This window comes from Sorex araneus, chromosome 2, assembly GCF_027595985.1.
Source record: "Sorex araneus isolate mSorAra2 chromosome 2, mSorAra2.pri, whole genome shotgun sequence".
Lineage (NCBI taxonomy): Eukaryota > Metazoa > Chordata > Mammalia > Eulipotyphla > Soricidae > Sorex > Sorex araneus.
In genome coordinates, this window is record NC_073303.1 from 153,326,914 (window position 1) to 153,348,489 (window position 21,576).

Sequence of the window (21,576 nt, forward strand, 5' to 3'; positions counted from 1 at the left end):
GCCGTGCAGGCGGGATACCCTTAGTAGCTTGCTGGGCTCTCCAAGAGGGACAGAGGAATTGAACCCTGGTGGGCTGCGTGCAAGGCAAACGCCCTACCAGGTGCTATCGCTTCAATCCAATATGATTGGTAGGCAATAATTGTTACTATATAGTTGCAGAGAGTCTCTTGCCTGCACTCCTGGCTGTCTTTCCCGGGGCCCCTCGGAGGGGATGGGCTTCAGCTTCCCTCCCTGCCCCGAGCAGAGCTCTGGCGGCCGAAGACCACCGGAACCTAGCCACAGTCATGCTCAAGGCCCCTCTCCACATGTTCGGACAGGCCTCATGCATGAAGGTACCAGCAGAGGAACCCAGGTGTGTGTAATTCCATCAAGGGCCAACATCCAGAGACTTAAAAGCAAGCTCCCAGAAGCGATATCTTAGAACCTACTTCTCCCTCTGGGAGAAAGTAGCAAGCTACTGAGAGTTTCCTGACCACCTGGGACAGCCTCCCAAGCTTCCCATGGTGTATTCATATGCTAAAGCCAGTAACAAGCCAATCTCATTTCCTTGACTCTGAAAGAGCCTCCAATGCGACACCTTTAGGAAGGCCTAATGGAGAGAGCTTCTAAAATCTCAGGGATAGGACGAATGGAGAAGTTACTGAGTCCACTCAAGAAATCGACAAACAATGGGATTTTGTGATTGTGATAGTTGTAGGATAACATTGGTTTGTCCTTTGCTCATGCTACTGCAATAAATGATTAAAGGTTTGGCTATTTCATTTATTTTTATTATTTAACTTTTTTTTTGCCACACCTAGCAGTGCTCAGGGGTTATTTCTGGCTCTGCTTTCTTATGATTACTCCTGGCAGTGCTCAGAGTGTATGGGATACCGGGGTTTGAACCCTGGTCAACTGCATACAAGGCCTTACCTGCTATACTATTTCTCTGTCACTTTGTCGTATTATCTTAATTGGTGGTTTCTATACTTAGTAATTATGCTCAGTCAGCTCTTGATAGCTAATGCTACTTTTTTGTAGAATTGTCTCACACACCCAGTTTCACATCTAATACTTAAGCATCAGAAATCAAACCAGTAGTCTAACTATTCTGAAGAAGTATATACAAAGGGGAAAATCTATTTTTTACCCTTAGTAGGACAACTAAATTTATAGGTGAAATCAATCTAAAATGTAGAGGGTAAGATTTACCCCTCAAATGTGTTTCTGGTTCTGTATGCCATTCCTACCTTACCTTGATATAGGTAGAAGTTTAACTGATAATAAAATTATTGGTTAAATAAATTAAATAATTAAATAAAAACGGAAATTTGTTGAGTTAGTATATAGTGCCATATACTGAACTCTAGATGCAGAATAAAAAGAATCTCATAAGTTCTCTATTGGAGCAAAATATGGGTGGATAGTGATATGCTGAAAATAGGTGAGTACAGGTTTATGTTTGCTTGAGATCTAATCTTTATGATAGGAAAGTTCTGATCAAAAGTTGGTGGGTATATATACAAATGGATTGAAAAATCCAGGTGGTTGGCACAATTTAGGAAGTATTACATTTGGAACACATAGTCTTGATGCTAGTTTTACTCTATGATAAGGTTAGTCTAGTAGATTAAACTAATATAATAGATATGTGGGAAGGAGAGGGTGATATTTATGATATAGAGAACTGTTGGTATATGAATGTATGGTCAACCAGATTAATGCCATAAAGAAACTAACTCTGAAGTATCTACCTAAAACTTGCAAGTATAATGAGAGAATGGTAGTAAAGAGTGAACGTGATGGTTTATTTATTGACTGCCCTGGAAGTGAGAACTGTTTTATAAATTGTTTAAGAGGAAAACATCAATCACTATAGTCTACAGACTAGTAAATGGGAAAGACTATTGAGAGTTTAACAGGTGATCACTTACGACAGACTAATCTGTTAAATTAAAAGGGTATAGAACTTAAACACATTTAAATGCAAAAACTTCTACTTCTTGTTTTAAGATAGAGCATTGTGCAAAACCGTGGCTCCTCCTACCTATATAAGAACAAACAATAAACCCAAATAGCAAAGAACTAAAGAATCATCGCAGAATTAAAATGTAGAAACTGAGTATAACTTCCTAAGAAAGAAAGATTGCTCTCCCTCCCAGAAGGATGGTAGAAGAAAACATCAATCTACCCCATACTGGATAAGAAGAAATCGGGGAAATTTTTATAAATATTTAGCAATATGTGTGAATTTGTTTGTTGACTAAACCTCAAAAGACTTTAGCTAAAGAGGAAAGTTAGACCTCCCTATTATTTCCTACCAAAATTACATCAGTTTACTGAAGGTGGTGTGTGTGTGTGTGTGTGTGTGTGTGTCTGTGTCTGTGTGTCTGTGTGTGTCTGTGTGTGTGGCATGGTGGAGGGATCAGGAGGGACTCGGGAGATTCTTGCGAAGCACACAATGCCTTGTAGACTTTAGTACAAATATTACAGACATATCTTCATTGTTTTGGGATTGACTTGTGGCTCAGTGGCCGAAGACTCTGTTCTGTAAGCCTGAGACCCATGAACTTGATCATTATTGCTGTCACATGCATCAAATGTGATCTTGGCTGCTTGCTGTTTGTGTCTGACAACTCATTGGCCTGAGATCCTTGGTGCCATTAATGGAAGGGTATGACAGGGTCAGAAGTGTGATCCTTGGAGAGCAACACAGAGATGCTCAGCAAGTATTCCAACCAGAGCGTGTCCTTGCACCACAATGAAATGTGTGTGCACTGGAACCAAGCATGTATGTGAATCCAGTCAATGCAACAATATCCACAGAGAGTGAGGAAAAATGTCTTAGTTTGGGATATGAAAGCAAGTGAATCCAAAGATGTCTTGATGACTACAGACATTTTGGAATGTTTTAATTTTTGAAGCATTTCTGGCTTTCAAATTGCAATTCTTGATCCAGCCATTAAAATAATCACAGTTGCAGGTGACCAGAATATAAATAAAACCACAGTAAATCCTTATTCAATCTAACTGCATATTAAGTTTTGTCAACCTGATACTACATCACTTGGTGCATTCCGTTGATCAAAAAAAGTTTACAATGTTAGTGCAGAATCAAGGGTGAGATGAATAATATTATTTATTGTGAGGACTTGAGAGTATATATTGGTAAGCAAGAGGTTGTTGAGAACCATGCTTATAGATTAGTAATGATAGTTAACTGGTATTGGTGTGATATTTAAGCAGTTAATTCAATTAAATGGTAAATGGCTTAATACTTAAGTTATTGAAAAGCATTTGTAAATAATTCATTGTTATAAAAATGAAAACATTAACTTTTAAGAATAAACTAAAAAAAAGAAAATATTGAAAATGGAATGATAATGTAATGAAACTTACCATCATCTTTTGTGGAATATGGATAACATGGTTCTTAGAGAAAATTTTGTAATGTTAAATGCTTATATTCATTAGAAATAACAAAATCTTTTAAAATAAGTGAATTAATACTTAATCTTATAATGTAGGAAACATAGTATAACATAAATCTGAAATAAGGAGAAAGAAATTAATAAAGATGAGCAAAAATCAATGAATTACAAAGGTAAAATCTAAGAAAAAGATCAACAAAACAGCCAAGCCAAAAGCTATTTCTTTCAAACAAACAAACAAACAAACAAACATATTCCCAACAATGAAGCTGAGAGAAAGAGTGAAATACTCAAATTAGGATGAAAATTTGAACTCACATGTATAATAGGGGAAAATATAAAACTTTGTGCCGATAAATTTTATTATTTATATGAAATGAATAAATTCATGTCCAGCAACTTAGCAGTCACACCCAGAAGCCTCTGCTGGCTGGTGCCAGATAATCTTGTCATCGGCCTCCATCAAATCGTATGTCCTTCTCTCCCAGAAGGGAACATAACATGATGCTTGCTTTAACTATGTCGCCAAACCCTGCACCAGGCTGTTGCTAGGGGTACCTCAGAGGGGTGCTGGTGAGAGCCCTCCCTCTCCAAGGGATACAGTCCTGGCAGCCAAAAACTCCCAGAACTCAACTGCCGCCATGCTCACAGCTACTCTCCACATGCTCGGTGGAGCCTCACCCATGACTGAACCTATTACTGGACTGTGCGTCTGCATTTGTGGCTGTGCTACACTTCTTACCACAAACCCTACCCATACTCCGAGTACCATACCACATTTAATGGAATTCAAAGTAGGAGGCAACCCATTATGGAGGAAAAAATATTTTTACAGATATATATGTAAAAAAAAATATATATATATATATACACACACACATATATATGTCTGGCTGGAGCGATAGCACAAAGGTAGGGCATTTTCTTGCATGAGGATGACCCAGTTTTGATTCCTCCACCCCTCTCAGAGAGCCTGGCAAGCTGCCAAGAATATCTCACCTGCACATCAGAGCCTGGCAAGCTACTCATGGCATATTCAATATGCCAAAAAAAGTAACAACAAGTATCAAAAATGGAGATGTTACTGGTGCCCGCTCGAACAAATCAATGAGCAATGGGATGACAGTGATACAGTGAGATATATATATATATATATATATATATATATATGTAAAAGCACACAAGGCTTAACTTCTAACAACATGTTAGTGATCTCTTATAGAAGGACTTAATGGCCCCTGGGTGGAATACAACAATCCTTACCATCTTTCCTCTAAGGATACTTTTCTGTAGCATTTGCAGTGGTTTTTCATAACAAACAATACAAAATATATTATTTTGATTGTGCTCTGGGGCAGGGCTTGGAGTTTGGTGTGGAAACACCTAATATATTGTGGTGGGAAGGTGTAATAGTGGTCGGATTGATGTTTGAATATTAAATATAATCAAATATTGTGAACTAGTTTTAAAATAAAAATTACAAAAAATGGATGAATTATTGAAGGCATTTAACCAAAAGTTATACAAGAAGAGATAATATATATTTTGCATTTTTAAAAAAAATAATTATATTCGTAAACAATAACAAGAAAATACCATGAGCATATACCTTTATTGATGAATTCTATCAGATATCTATAAGAGAAAGAAATTGTTATTCTTATCTTGTACTGTGAAGATATTACAAAGTCTGAAAGGACATTTCAGGATAAGAAAATTGTAGATGAAATGGAGGTTTCTCGAAAATTAAAAAATAGAACACTTTTATAATTCCAGCACTTACGCTTCTAGAAATCTATCCTAACTATATGAAAAATGCAACCTAAAAAGATATAAGCACTCCATCTACACGGTAGCACTTTTCACATTAGCCAAAGCGTGGGAACATCTTAATTGCCTATTTATGGGTAAACAAGTGAATAATATGCTGTACAGACACACAGTGAAATACTACTGAAGTGTTACCCTAAATTGAAATCTTCCTACTTATCATACTATGGGTAGAACTTCAAGTAATTATGCTAAGTGAAATAAATAAAAAATGGAAGAATGAGGTAATTTTTCTTCCTTGTGAAAAATACAGAAATTAAGCAAATGATAAAAATCAAACAACTTTACACTTTGTTGGTTACTAGAAAGGAAGAGGGCAGTGGGTGAAATAATGGGTTGAGGAGGGTTGATTGGTTATTGGTGGATACTTGTTAGACCTTTGGCAGTGCTATCAAACATTTATTTAAAGAGATATAAAGTTGCACACATAAATCTTACTAATTGAAATCCAATGTGACCATTAAAAAGTTACAGATGAGTGACTAGAGAGAAAGCACAGAATTAGAGTACTTGCCTTGACAAACCCAGCTCCATCTCCGGCACACTGAATGGTTGAATAAGCCCTAAGCACAGAGTCAGGAGTAAATTCTGAGCACACTTAAGTGTGGCCCTAAATCAAAACAAAGCAAAATTACACATTGTCTCATGAGCATAGACAGAAATATTAATACATCAGTAAGTCAAATAGAACACTATAGTAATTCTACATATCCTCTTAAAACAGGCTATCAACATTCGTTAAGCCAAGGTAAATATTTTTTTTGATTGTGGAAAACAACTTCAAATTATTACAACAACAAAAATTTACATGATAAAATAAATGCCTTCTAATGATCAGAATTACAAAATCAGGTACTGGGTGAGATTTTAACTTATCAGGTCAGGTCTTTTGTCCTCAGGCTGGTGAATATTTAAATAGCAGAATAGGCCCAGAGATGATCCGGAGCCGCGGCAGGAAAAGCAGACCCTCCGTGCCTAAAGACTGTGATCCTGAGGTCTCCTAACCCATTTTGGCACCAGAGCGGATTCTTGCAGCCATGCATTTTGACTGTGAACTGAGCTGAAATATTAGAAACCCAGATAGCGGCCGCGCGGACTCAGAGTCTTCACTCTCAGCAATGAAGAGAAATTATTAGATGATGCCTATTCAGCAGGCCTGATTGTTGGGGAAAATTTCCAAACAATAATAGTGAGTTCTGTATGGAAATATGGAATGTACTCAAAGTATATAGAGAATAAAGGGAATATCATTAGCTACTGAGGTGGGGGGCGGGGTGGGAGGGGAGTGTATTGGGGTTCTTGGTGGTGGAACATGTGCACTGGTGAAGGGATGGGGGTTTAATCAGTATTTGACTGTGACTTAAACCTGAAAGCTTTGTAATTTTTTTTTTCACGGTGATTCAATAACATATTTCTTATAAAAATAAATAGCAGAATAGAGTAAATGATAGAGTTTCTATCACTCTTTCTCTGCCTATCTCGCATCTAGTTAGCCTCACTCCATTTTTTTTTATATTATTATGTTCTTGTTTTTTCTTGGAACATCTTAGTAAGTAGGTTTTATCTTTCCACACAGTGGTTTCTAAAATGTGTTGAACCTTAATTTTATGGGCAGTTAATAGTTTCCATGAAGCCAAGCAGGCTTCTTTATAGCCAAACTACAGGATTTTATTGGTCCTGGTATATATAATACTAATATAGTTGGATGACTTGGAGCATTTTCTTCTTCTAATATTTCCCGGACTCTTTACATTGACTTCAGACATCGTAAGCAATAATGTGTATTTAACTATAGGAATTCTTTAAGAGATAAATGTAGTTTATATGCATAGTTTATTTCAAAGTGAAACTTCTATCCTTCGTTGTTGTTGCTTTGTTTTTGTTTTGGGAACCACATCTCACAGTGCCCAGTTCTACCTACCTGACTCTGTGCTCAGACATCACTCCTGGTGGGCTCCGGGCCCATGTGGGATAGCAGTGAACCCAGGTCAGTTGTGTGCAGGGAAAATACCTTACCTGCTATACTATTTCTCTAACCCCCAAAACATTTATCTTTAAAGCAGTTGCTCAAAATATATGATCTTTGCACCAAGTTTTTGTTTTCTTCTTTTTTTTCTTGTATTTAGTATTTGTCTATATACTGCCATTATTCATTTACTTAACTCATTCATGACTACTCCACCTTCTGTATATAGATATTTTGTTCCTTTTTTTGTATGCTGCAAACAGTGTTTAATGTGTTCTATTGCCTATCTTGTTCTTTTTTTTCCTTCTCTTTCAAACCCTCAACCCTCATCTCTTTGCTGCTTCTTTCAACGTGGACAAACGCCCTGAGATCGTGTTAAGTAAAATTTTAAAACCAAATTACATTTTAATTCTCCAAGACATGTTTATTATGTAGTGCATGCTGTTTCCTAACTCAAGGACAGAATTTTTGTGGAACAAAGTTTTTATGTAACAAAAATTGGGGTAGTATTCTAGTTTAAAATGTTATTATCTTCTTTTTAATTTTTATAAATTTTAATAATAAAAGGAAAGCAACTATTCATTAAAATAAAAAGCTCCAGCAATGTGTAAAGTTTAAAAGTTGTAATTTTCTATATATTCAACTAAGAATATGCTCCAGGAGAAAAGGGGAAACCTTTGAATCATTATGTTCTTCATGTTTTGCACTGTATAAATAAATACTGTATTTTCTAAACAGGTACAGATGTATAAGTCATACCAATTATTTATCAGGATCTGAAATATACATATTTCATGCTTAAATGTCATATAGTTCTTAGTGACTCATAATGAACTTATAGTTAATCTAAGTAATATGAAAGTTTCTATCCAATAGGGCAAAAGTAATCTAAAACTTTGGTGAATTATTTCAGGAATTTAGGAATATATTCTTTGAATCAGTGAATTTTTTCCAGGTACCTTTTGTGATGTTTTATTTAGAGGTTTAGGATTCTACTATATTCAACATTCCCAAGTTCACCTGTTATTTTTCTGCACCATTTGTTCTATGGTCAGGGATAGCTGGACTGTCACTTAGGAAAGTTACTAAGAGCCTTGCAATTCATAGACCAAGGTCATTGTTTTTCTGTCTATAGGGGGATCAGTTTTGACTGCTGCTTTCTAATTTAAAACCACATTATTATGTATTTTATCTGTAGCAAGTCATAATTTAAATTTATTTTTTTCTTTCTTAATAGCATATTTATTAGATAATTGTGTACTACATTTCTTTTTTTTTTTAACTTCTTTTATTAATTCACCATGTGGAAAGTTACAAAGCGTTCAGGTTAAAGTCTCAGTTATACAATGCTCAGACACCCATCCCTTCACCAGTGCACATATTCCACCACCAAGAATCACGATATACCTCCCCCCTTCCCCCCACCTCCCCAGCCCCCCACCCCACATGTGTAACTGGTAAATTTCACTTTACTTTCACTTTACTTTGATTACATTCAATATTTAAACAAAAAAAATCACTATTATTGATTTGGAGTTATTTTGATAACTAGATTTTTAAATTTGAAAACAAATTGATGCAAGTTTTAAATTGCATGGAAGAGAATACAACCAAAAATAACCTACTTAGACTCGCTTCCACCAAGTCCAGTCCATTATTTCAGAGATAAGTTCTCTCAGTTTCCTGTACTTTTTTTTTTTTTTTTTTGGTTTTTGGGTCACACCCGGCGATGCACAGGGGTTACTCCTGGCTCTTCACTCAGGAATTACCCCTGGCGGTGCCCAGGGGACCATATGGGATGCTGGGATTAGAACCCGGGTCGGCCGCGTGCAAGGCAAACGCCCTACCCGCTGTGCTATCGCTCCAGCCCAGTTTCCTGTACTTTTAATGAAATGTTTTGGGATCATAATTTTTAGCTTCTAAGATTTTTTTTCTTCTTGGAGAAAGTTAGAGACTTATAAAGAAAATCAGATGATTAAAAAAAACTGGAATCAATATATGAAAATATCAAATAGACATGTTTGTGTGCACATGTGCGAGCACGCGCAAACACACACACACACACACACACACACACACACATACACACCTTTGTACCCTTTGTACCCCAGGCTTCCTATACCCCATGAGTTTTGAAAGGTACTTAATATCTCCCGGAAGCTTTTGTGAATTAGAAGTCTTGGAAGGCAGTTGCTCTAGCCACCTTATTATATTTGATTACTCTTTCTATGTTGTAATCATGTTAAAAATGTTCCTTTCATATTGTAAAGCATAAATGATTTCTCAATATGATAATGACAGGTATGGTGATAACGTGTTAGGTGGGCTTTTTTTTAAACTGGGGATTCACAGATGGGAGTAGTTTTGTCTTATCAGGGGACAGCATTTAGCAATGTAACCTGAAAACATTTTTGATTTTAATGAGGGTGTGAGTGTGTGCTCCAGGCAGCTAATAGCTAGAAGCTGGTGATACTGCTAAATATCCTACAGGGCATGGGACAGTCCCTCATGACAAAGTACTTTATCTCATCCAAATGCAGTAGTGTTAAGGTTGAGGAATTCTAAATGAACTGCATTTCCACTTGTCCTTTTTAGGACAATGACTTTCATTCAGAGAAACAACTCAAATGGTAATAGCAGTAGCAATAAAATCCCATGCAATTTTCTATAGGGTTTACTGTTCAGATTCTTGAGCTCAGAATAATGAGAGACTTTACTGTACTACTGATTTATCAAGAAAAAAATATTCTTATAACATTATCTACTCAGCCTTTTTCTCTTTTTAACCTCTCTCTGGTATATTGCATGTAGAAAAGAGAAATATGTAGTAGGGAAATGAAATTTGAATGGCAGGGAGTATTAGTCAGGAACTATTTTATATTGGTTTTTGAAAATACTAAAACATAGCAAATCCCATGATTGGTCATTTTCCTATTGAGTTTTACTACAAACTTCTCTGGTTCTAAGCAGAATTGTTTCCTTGGGTTTCCTTTTTCAATCAAAAGGTGCTATATAAATTCTTTTCAGGGTAACTGAGTAACTGGTAACTGTCCTGGTGTGCTAATTGTATTTAATCTGCTAATTTTTAATATCATCATAGATTAAAGCATGTAATAAATTAAACAATGTAATATTGCATTGACTCAGGGTTTGCAAGATTCTTGACGCATACTAAATCTTATTTTTGCTCAATTTCAGTGCAGTTTATAGATCTAGAAAAAACTGTAGAATATTAAATATTTAGTTATCATGTTAAAGTGTGAGTCAGACTATTGGAGCTGCAATAAGTGCCTTAGAGGATATTTGAGGCAATCTTTATGTTACTGACAAGGAGTAGATGCTTCATGCAGGTAAATGGCTGGTCTGTAGGCCCTAACTCAGTGGCCATCTTGATTAAGAGTGCAGGCCTCTGTCATCTGAATCCAGTGCTTTGTTATCACTATTTATATGCGGAAACTCATTGTTACCTCTGTGTAGCTAGAGCATTTGAAAATAAATTATGCCAAGATCCGACCATAATGTCTGACATATTTTCATTGCTTTAGCGATAGCACAGTGGGTAGGGCATTTGCCTTGCACACGGCCGACCTGGGTTCAATTCCTCTGTCCTCTCTGAGAGCCTGGCAAGCTACACACAGTATCCCGCCCACATGGCAGAGTCTGGCAAGCTACCTGTGGCATATTTGATATGATATGCCAAAATCAGTAACAACATGTCTCACAATGGAGACATTACTGGTGCCCACTTGAGCAAATCGATGAACAATGGGATGACAGTGCTACAGTGCTAGAATATTTCAGCTAATTTCACATATGTTATCTCTTAAACAACCTTGTTGCATAATAGAACTAGATTTTTCTCTCAATTTGTCTGAAGAAATAAAAAGTCAAGGTTACTAAGAAACACAAATGAAGTTTAATAACTAATAAAGAATAATATCCCTGGGTCTCACAGTCTAGGAATATCCTCTTAGTGAATTATTAGATATATTATAGAGGAAACTGACTCTACATTGCCATGAAAATTAGATACTTAATGTGTGTTCATAATCATTCTCTACTCATCAATTCCAGTGTGTCTGGGGGGTTCCCTAATACTAAGTAAGTATCCGGTCCCAAGTGGATATTCTGGAATTCAACTAAGTTCTGGAAATGGCATCAGGTTCCAGAGCCCAAGACTATTTCCATACCCTCTGCTTTGTTTACCAGTTAGAACTCCAGATTGTCACCTACACTCATCAAGCAGCTGATATTGAAGAATGGAGATAAAAGTTTAAGATTGTTTTTTCCCTTTGCATTTACCTTGTAGCTCTTATTAGATTACCTATTTCAACATTTTGCCATTTGCCTGTTCAACCTAATCTATCTTGCAGAAAGTCCAGTTTTTTTTTTTCTTTTTGGGTCATGCTTTGCAATGCACAGGGGTTACTCCTGGCTTTGCAGTCAGGAATTGCTCCTAGCAGTGCTCAGGGGGACATATGGAATGCTGGGAATTTGCAAGACAAACTCCCTATCCCCTGTACTATCACAACAGCCCCAGAAAGTTCAGTCTTTCTAGGAAAGAAAACTTAACAGTGTCACTACTCAAGAGCTTTAAATGACTAATAACTTTTTACTGAAACTCAAGAGACTCTAAGATCTTTTCTCTGCTTTGTTATCCAAGTGTATCTCCTACCAATCTACCACAGACTCTGTACTCTGTACGTTTTGCAATTTGATAACTTCACAATAATATAATATTGGTCTTTGGAAAAGGATAAAAACTTGGCGAGATATGTAGAACGCAACTATTGTCCATTAAAAAATTCAACAATCATGAGGCTGGAGAGACAGAACAGTGGGTAGGTGCTTCTCTTGCACACAGCCAACCTGGGGGTCCATCCCTCACATTCCATATGGTCCTCTGAGCACCTCCAGAAATAATTTATAAGTGCAGAGTCAGGAGTAACCCCAGAGCATTGCAGATATGTCCCTAAACCAAAACAAATTCAGAAATCCTAATGGTTACCTTATATTTAGGCATTAAATCTTGGACAGTCTGTGTGTTGATTGTATTCAGATTTGTTGATATTACTTTTTTTACCTCAAATTGCTCATTGCAAGGTTTTATCACCCTGGAAGAGAAAGTCTTAAGAAAATTTCTCACTCTAGTCTGTCTACAGGGCAATCCTTATTCTAATTTTTTTATGTATCAGTGATAAAACTAACCTCCCTCCCTCTTCCTTTCTCCCTCCCTCCCTCCCTCCCTCCCTCCCTCCCTCCCTCTGTCACTCCCTCTCTCTCCCATCCTTCCTTCCTTCCTTCCTTCCTTCCTTCCTTCCTTCCTTCCTTCCTTCCTTCCTTCCTTCCTTCCTTCCTTCCTTCCTTCCTTCCTTCCTTCCTTCCTCCCTCCCTCCCTCCCTCCCTCCCTCCCTCCCTCCCTCCCTCCCTCCCTCCTTCCTTCCTTCCTTCCTTCCTTCCTTCCTTCCTTCCTTCCTTCCTTCCTTCCTTCCTTCCTTCCTTCCTTCCTTTTTTCCTTTCTTGAAATGTACAATTATTTTTTCCTAATAATAGATAAGTATATAGGCTATTATGATCAGGATTTTTTTCTTGAGCTTTAGGATAATGATAAGATTATCCTTATCTGGAATTCAGTTATTCAGTAGATATTTTAGTGTCTTATACTTAGACTTCACCAAAAGAGACAATTTACTCTGTGGCTGAACTTTTAATTGAATTTACTGTGAAGATGAATGAAGCATAAAATACACAGAACTAGTTTTAGTTGGGGCAATCATCTTTTATTATTTGAGAGTTAGTAAATAGTCCACAACACTTTGAAAAACCTTCAGTATTTCTGTATTGGGAATGATAATTATTCTTCAGAATAATATTTTTTACACAGCACACACTCTGCTGACCCTTTATAACCACAGTTTCACTGAAGGTTATAAAACTGAAGTTTTATAATAATCCTAGAGAGTGAGTATCATTGTCATATCCATTTTAAATATTAGGAAATTGAATAACACAGAGGCCAAAAACATCTGACTAATCAATGGAGAATCCAAGGTTTTGAGGCCGATTGGCATGTCTTCAAAATCTGTGTCCCTTTGCTATGTCATCCCTATTTCCATCATGTTCCTTTTAAAATCCACAATCCCCTATTCTGTTCTTTGGAATGGGGAGTGTAGTGGGAAAAGTTTTGGAAGTTTGATGGCTTTAAGGCTTTCCAGGTTTTGTTTTTTTAACTTTAATTTAAGAAAACACCTGAGTGTGGCTCTGTTATTTTTCTCCCGAATAGCCACTGAAGAAAGTTCTCTGCTCAGTTCTTTACTTCTGTATTTGGCTTCTTGTCCTCTTTCCCAGCCCAGCCTCCAGTTTGAGAATTTAGCTTTGTCTGCTTTAACAGCATCCATTTCTCTTCCTTGTAGCAAGCCTTGCATTTCCTTTCTTTATAATGACTGATGCCACACTCTATTCCTCCCCTCCAACATAGGCTTTCACTCACTGCAGAGACCAGGGTGTTGGATAATTGGTTTCATGTACTCTGTTGTCCAGCTAATTTCACTGGTTACTTTTACAAGTAAATTAGAAGCTTGCATTTTGTTTAGGAAACTTCATCGTTTAAATGGAAAAATCTTCCTGGTGGTGGTAACTACACAGGAAAAACGATCTTATCAACATATGACATAAGCCTTTGACAGTGTTGCTGTGTTTTCTCGTGTTCAGGAGTCACTTTATCACTGATAGATGTCAAACCCCATGGAAGCCTAATATAACATGCTGTTTCTTTTCTTTTTTCTCTTTTTGGATTCTTAAGCAGTACAAGAGGAACTCAGGGATCACTCCCAGTGATACGTGAACAAACAGGCCAGGCAACTCAATGCTAGAGCCCAGCAGTCAGTGTTTTGCTCAACATAAGCAATGCTGAGCGCTACCAGGGTTAATCCAGCAGTGCTTGAGGGCTACATGCAGTGATGCTTGTGGGGTCATGAAGCTGGTGATGATATTTGGGTCCCTTCACATGTGGGAATTATGCCTCTGTCCCCCCCCATTAGTTATATCCCCAGTACTCATTTATATTTATAGACCTGCATCTTCAAGTATGTATTCCTAGGGACATTAGTCCTAAAAAGATTTCAAAAATTGTAACCACAATAACATGTCTCTTTGATTAGGGGCAAGAATTTGGGGTAAGAGAGCCATCACTAGTTCTTTGTATTTTTTTTGTGTGGGATCATCACTACCCTTCCATCTTGATACTTCTCCATTTACTGTACAGTGTTTGAAATGCCCACTGAAATAGATTAAAATAAAACATAATAATCTGCTTTAACCCAGAGATGTCATCCAGTCCTTCATCCTCATTATTTTATCAGTCATTTCAAGATGCTCAGGATCCCTACTTCATTCTCTTTTCAAAATCCTATTATTATGTCTCATCCTGTGTATGTGCACAGGTGGGTCTCTGTACCTCTTCCACTGTTCATTCTGAAATTATTAGTGTGCATACCAAGCAGCAAAATAGACTACATTGCATTGTCTTACGGTGCAAGCAGATCAACCCTACCAACACTTATCACCCTAACTCAAAATATGACTGAACATTTCAAAACAAAGGCTCATTTTTCACTTATGCTTTGTATTCAGCATTTGTTGACAGGAAATCTGCTCTATATAGTTATCCTGAGAAGAAGTTGACAAGACTACAATCTTCTTTGAAAACAGGGGGATATATTGACTTCTTGTTGGCTTTAGCAAAGTAGTAGTGAAACAGGAGAACTGCACAAAGACTATTCAGAACCTCAGTCTAGAAGTAGCATGTGCCATTTTGTGCATGTAAAAAATATCCAGAGGACACCTGCCTAAGAAGAAGAGATTGAGAAATCTTATCTTTCCTGAGATGGGGGAAAGAAGGGATATAATATTAGTGATCTCTCTATGGTCAATCTCTGTAAGTCACTTTTAAAATGCCCTATCTCCAATATTTCCTCTTTTTAAATTTACCTTGAACTCTTGTTCTACAAACATCTTTTCCTAAGGATACTGCTTCTCTTGCAGTCCTTAATACACTGTTTGTATTTTCTTCTACACTCCATGTACTCCTGGGATGATAGGTACAAAGAGTTTATTCTTTGTTTAATATTCTTTTTTTTTTTTTTTTTTTGGGTCACACCCGGCGATGCACAGGGGTTACTCTTGGCTCTGCACTCAGGAATTACCCCTGGCGGTGCTCAGGGGACCATATGGGATGCTGGGATTAGAACCCGGATCGGCCGCGTGCAAGGCAAACGCCCTACCCGCTGTGCTATAGCTCCAGCCCCATTCTTTGTTTAATATTCTTTAAATATAGATCTTCACTTTTTTTTTATTCCATCCACAAATGTCCTCAGTTTCTTTAAAACATCCTCCACACGATTGGAGCACTGATAGCTTTCTTTGCTGCATCTATCTCTTATCCTTAGAGCCACTTTTTCCTGCACTGCTCTCTTTTCTTCCTCCTTTCCATTAATGGAAGGTTTTAACATTTATTCTACTTTCCTCCTTTGTGGAATCTATTATCAATCTTAGTGACTTCAATATCTCCAAGAAAAATTTATCCTATATCTTTTTCTTGTCCTCTTCATCCTCAAATGTTTAGTCTTTCCTCATCTAGGACACCCATTCTCTCAATTTTACTCCAGACATTCATTCCAAGCCCCACTTTCTATTGTAATATCGGTACCTATGTTTCCATTTCAGCCTCATTATTCTGAATTGACCCGTAGCCTCTCCACCCCTCAATTTATTGCTAAGACTATGATTCCCAACACTTCATAATATTACTATATTTGAAGTTATATCTTTATAGAGGTGGCTAAGTTAAAGTCAGATTATTATGTGGAACCTAACTCAGGAGGACTGAGTTCTTACAAGAAGATAAAATTAGGATACAGAAATACAGAAAGAAGACTTCAGGAGATGGCCAGCTATAATTTTTCTTAAAAGCATTACTTAAAGTCAACCCCCTAGCACCTTGATCTTGGACTTGCATTCTCCACAAATGTTTGACAATAAGCTTCCATTTTTTCAGTCACATATTTTATGGCATTTGTTACAGACAGTTTTTCATGTTTCCATATTGTTTTTTCTCAACTTATAATCCATGTCCTAAAATAGTGTTTTCCAAAGTAGGCTGCATATGCTCCTGAGAGGCACTGAAATCATTGTGTTGTGGGTAGGGGTGTGGGTTGAGCAGTATCAGCATCAGTGCAATAAATAGGCGCTTTATGTTTGTCTTCTTAAAGAAAACAAATGTCCAGATCATTTCTTTTTATGAAATGAGGATGGCAGGCCAAGTGGTTTTAAGAACTACCAAACACCATAATCATGTTCATCTAATATACTTGTTTTCTGATCCCTACCACCATCTTTGTTTTTAATATTTATGCTTTAAGTATTGCTTGACAGAACTTAGCTCCCTGATTAGATCCAATTTTTCAATTGAGTTTAGTTGTTGCTCAAGCAGCTGATCATGGCAAAGAAAATAATGTCCATTCTAGACGTGCTGGGACATCTCACTCTTCAAGTTTATCTACTCACTCATTCTTCCTTTCTCTGAAAAGACGATGCACAGCATCTTATTGGCCCTCAGACCTGTACATTTGTGCTTAGGTTTGACACTGCTGTGCTTTCCTCAAGTGATTTGTACTTATATTCTACATTCTTAGCCAATTACCTATCTCTGGTTTTAGAGTCAAAAGAGAAGCAACTAAAAACGAACTTGCACCTTTTTCCTCCCTCACCAAATCTACCAACTTTCTTGCTTTGTGCTCATATAACATTGTTTTATCTGTAAAAATTATGAATCATGCACATATTTGGCTAAGACAGCCCTTTTGCTTGTGCTCTAGATTGCCTACTCAAGGAAATTACTCCTGGAATTGTTCCTTCCTCTTGAGTCAACACTCCCCACCCTGTTCTTCAGTGTTATTCTTGTCAGCACACTCATGTACACAAACTTTATAGAACAAGCTTCACTATGTTGCAAAATCTTAATGTTCACAACAGTGATATATTTATTCATTCTACAACATCTGATTGTGCTGGCTGAATGATTTGTGTGGGCACATTTCCTCTTTGAGAGTGGTATATGCATTCTGGTTCCTCTAGCTGTGAGGTGACTACCTCAACACAAGGCTGACAGTGATCTTGTGACAGAGTAAAGGGAAGGGGAGATGGCATATCCTTAAAAATCACTTTAGGGAATGGCACTAGTTTATTTATTCTGGAAAGTTGTGTTCATGTCTAACATGAAAAAAATCAAGGTAGTATAAAATTTAGTCTCTTTTTTTTTACCCAGTGTAGAATTTCACCTGCCTCTGATAAGTTGGATGAAAGAAGATAGGAAGAGAGCTCAGAGTGAAGGAGTACCTCTAAAAATATTCGCACTTGGGAGCCTTTAGTATCCCACTGAATGAAAGCATGCAATATGCTCAAATTTAAGGCTTGGAATGATACATTCTCAGTTCTGCAACTCTGAGGTAGCCACATGTGAACACATATTCAAGGTGTGCAGAAGTGGATTTCAATGCCTGACAAAGAACTGAACATTCAAGTGTAAATGGTATGGAAATGGAAAGAAAAATGATTTATGGTCATTTAGTTTACCACCTAGGACAAATGCTGAGAAATGCAGCATGAGCTATTTAAATTTTATTTGTTTTTAATAAGGAACTACCCACATCTTACTCAGAGGAGGAAGGATGGGGGCCACTTCTTGTGATGTTCATTTTATTGAAATCATCCTGATTTTTCTGTGTTCAGATCTGTTTTGTGCTGTACTAGATGATGCTGGAAAGAGTAGCATAGGGGCTTGTAGGATAACATTGGGTTTGTCTTTTTAGTGTTGCCACAGGGAACTTAGTCTACCTTAAAGCAATGACCTTCCTGTATGGACACAGGAAGACAGTTAATATTATACTTTGTAACTTGGGAGCTGATTGACTCCAATAATATTTACTCCTGGGCATTTGCTTTCTCAACTCAGTTGCCCTTAGTTCCTAGCACTACAAAAGCAGGGTCCCGATGAGGGACAGAATGGACCCAGGGCAAGCTGTGAGCTACCCTGACATCAAAATGGGCCAGGCCAAAGCACCACAATACTCAACTATAAGTTGAGAGCATGGTCATAGACAAATGCTGTTATGATCCAGAAGTAACAATGAGACTAGAACCCTGCTGGGGTTAGGAAAACTAATCAGGCCAGAGGACTGTGGTCTGGAATATATAGTGAATGTCCTCAGGAAGAACCAAACTTTGAGTTTGATATATATCTTACTGTGCTCATACATAACAACATTGTTAGAAATATTAGAAGTATATATACTATAACTATTTAAGTGCATTACTAGCTGAGGAAAGAAGAAAGTGACACACCCTGGATGGGATCCTGCCCTTAAGCAGATCTCCTAGTAATCTGGAGTAATCTCCGTAGATGAGAATTTGTTAATCTCCTGGAGGAGTGGTTTTACCCTCTTTATTGTTTTGTTAATGTTCAACCCACCAAGTGCCAAGTGGGGAGAGAGAGAGAGAGAGAGAGAGAGAGAGAGAGAGAGAGAGAGAGAGAGAGAGAGAGAGAGAGAGAGAGAGAGGAGAGAACCACCCCGAGAGCCTGCAAACACACACACACACACACACACACACACACACACACATATCACCCTTTCCTCGAGCACGAGTTTGTACTTTTTACAGGGGCTATGCTCAGTGTTGCTCAGGGGCCAACTGGTAGTGGACCTTGAATTTAGAGCCTCTCAAATGCTAGGCATGTGCTGCATAACTTTAAGCAATCTCCCCAGACCTTGACTGTTTTTTCTTCAGCAAATTCTGGTCAGTGAAGAAAGCAAAAATCAAAAGCTTTTGGAAAAAAAGACCTTTCAAAGTAGTTCTCCTTTGCTTGACCATCTTTGCTTTAACTATTAAATATAGAATTTTAAAAATAGAGTTTTTCCTTACAAAATAAATGCTTCAATTTTTGAGATCATTTATTTTCCTGAAAGAGGAAGTATGCTGATTGCATTGAGAAGGACCGACATCTTGTCCCCATGGTAACAGCATCTTGAATTCTCTGAGTGTTTGCCACCTGGTGTTTTAAGGCCCAATAGCCATATAGTGCCACTTATGTGATAGGAGGAAAAATCTGTATGCATCACATGTGCAAGGACAATAGACCCACAGAGCAGTTTGGAATCAAATCAAGTGATGGGCTAGGAAATAATAAAAATATGGTAAAATTGTTGTAAATAACAGCAGCAACGATATTAAAGTAATTTTTCTGGTAGGAGATACTGAGATTACTCTGCTATCTTAGAATAGAATTTCTTCCAGGCCAAAGAGAATTCAATGGGTTAGTTGATGGTTTGCAGGAAGGTGGCCTGTTCTCTATGCCTGATAGCTCACAGTGTCCTGAGCACTACCAGAGCAACTCCCAATTGGAGAGCCCTGAATATCCCCGGTGCACCACTGGTGGGACTGAATAAACAAGCAAACCAAAAAGTACCACTTCTAACAAAATATATAGGAATATATATGTCTTCATACTTCTAGATACATTATAGAGATCAGTTTTATGGTCACATATATGAATCCATAGCAACATACAAACACATGTGCATAGACACAAGTGTTGATTGGTGAGTTTAAATAAAAGTAACAGTGGTAACATGCCTGTCATTATTTCTTGAAATATGTTAAGTGATTACTTTTTTTTTTTGCACAGCAGAGCCTGGCAAGCTACCTATGACATATTTGATATGCCAGTAGCAACAATAACATGCTCTTCGTGTTCCTGGAGCGAGTGGACGCTGTTGAATTGCACTGGCACATGACAGGGACAAATGAAGATGTTGCTGGTACCCGCTCAAGCAATCGATGAACAATGGGATGATAGTGATAGTGATTACTTTTTTTTTAACTAATAAAGTCTTTCAGAGATGTCTAAGGTCTAAAGAGATAGCCTAATGGGCTGGAGTACATGCTGTGTAGGTTGGAAGCCCAGGTTTGCTCCCTAGCACCTCATGGTCCACGTGAGCATTACCAAGAGTGACCCTCAAGCACTGAGTTGGGAGTATTCCCTGAGCACTGTTGGGTATGACTGAAAAAATAAACAAATAAATACTATGTTTAAGAAATATAATGTGTAAATCATGTTATTTCTGTGGGTGCCTATCTTTCTATGGAAATTATTTTCTCTCCCAAATTCTTGTCTCAGTAGATGACAAGTAAGGCTTTTAAAAATTTGAATTTAGATTCAAATCAGGCTCAATCTCTATGCAGTGATCTTAGGTACATAAATGACAGATTTAATATCTGGCAGTCTCTATGACTACTGTTAAGTTGCATAGGAGCCATGAGAGAGGGAGAACAAATCTTTGCTCTCGATGGGAGCTGAATGGCTGCAGTTGCTGCTGAAACTGTAAAGCAATTTTCTATTGCAAAACCTGTACTAATAGAATTTTGAAAAGGTGTATTCCTAGGGAGATTGAAGAGGGGATATGTGAGGGATGTTTTTGAATGGGTCACTGCAGAATTAGAGGTGTCCTTCAGATTTAGAAACAGGAAATCTGTGGGCTGCGTAGGGAGAGGGACATAAGCTTTGAACCAAGAAGAGACAGAGGTTTCCCTGATTGCTGAGAGAAATGTGTCATAAGGCCCAAAATTTCCCAGAATGATGTCATCCCCCTGGAGAGGACTACAGGAAGTATGGAACCAAAATCCTGATATTAGCTGCAAAATCTGAGTAAAGCCATGCCCTTTCTTGGTTGGTGTGATGATTAAATAAAGCAAATAAACAACTTGCTCTAAAAACTGCACAAGGCTCTTTTCTTCGATGGAGTTTATAGGGGGAGGAATAAAATGAAAGATAGGTGCAGTGTTAAAGAAAAAACATGAGGGACTGGAACAATAGCACAGAGGGTAGGGCCTTTGCCTTGCATGCAGCCAGCCCGGTTTGATTCTCAGCATCCCACATGGTCCCCTGAGCACCGCCAGAAGTAATTCCTGAGTGCAGAGCCAGGAGTAAAAGTAACCCCTGTGCTTTGCTGGGTGTGGCCCCCAAAAAACAAAAACAAAAACAAAATTAACATGAATTAACACTTCCAGATTCCACCATTTTTCTCCCAGCTACAGAAAAGCCTGCTTGGAGATCTCAAACTGGAATAGAGGAATGCAGAGTGGAAGAATAAATAATTAATCTATGCACCATTACAGTGTACTCTCTGGTCACTTAATAACTGGTTGTTGATTATGCTAATCAGATATTTTCCTTGTATGTTCATGTAATTCCTTGGATTCTCATTTGTAATTTATTCTACATAGTGTTATGTTTAATTTCTATCCTCCATGTGA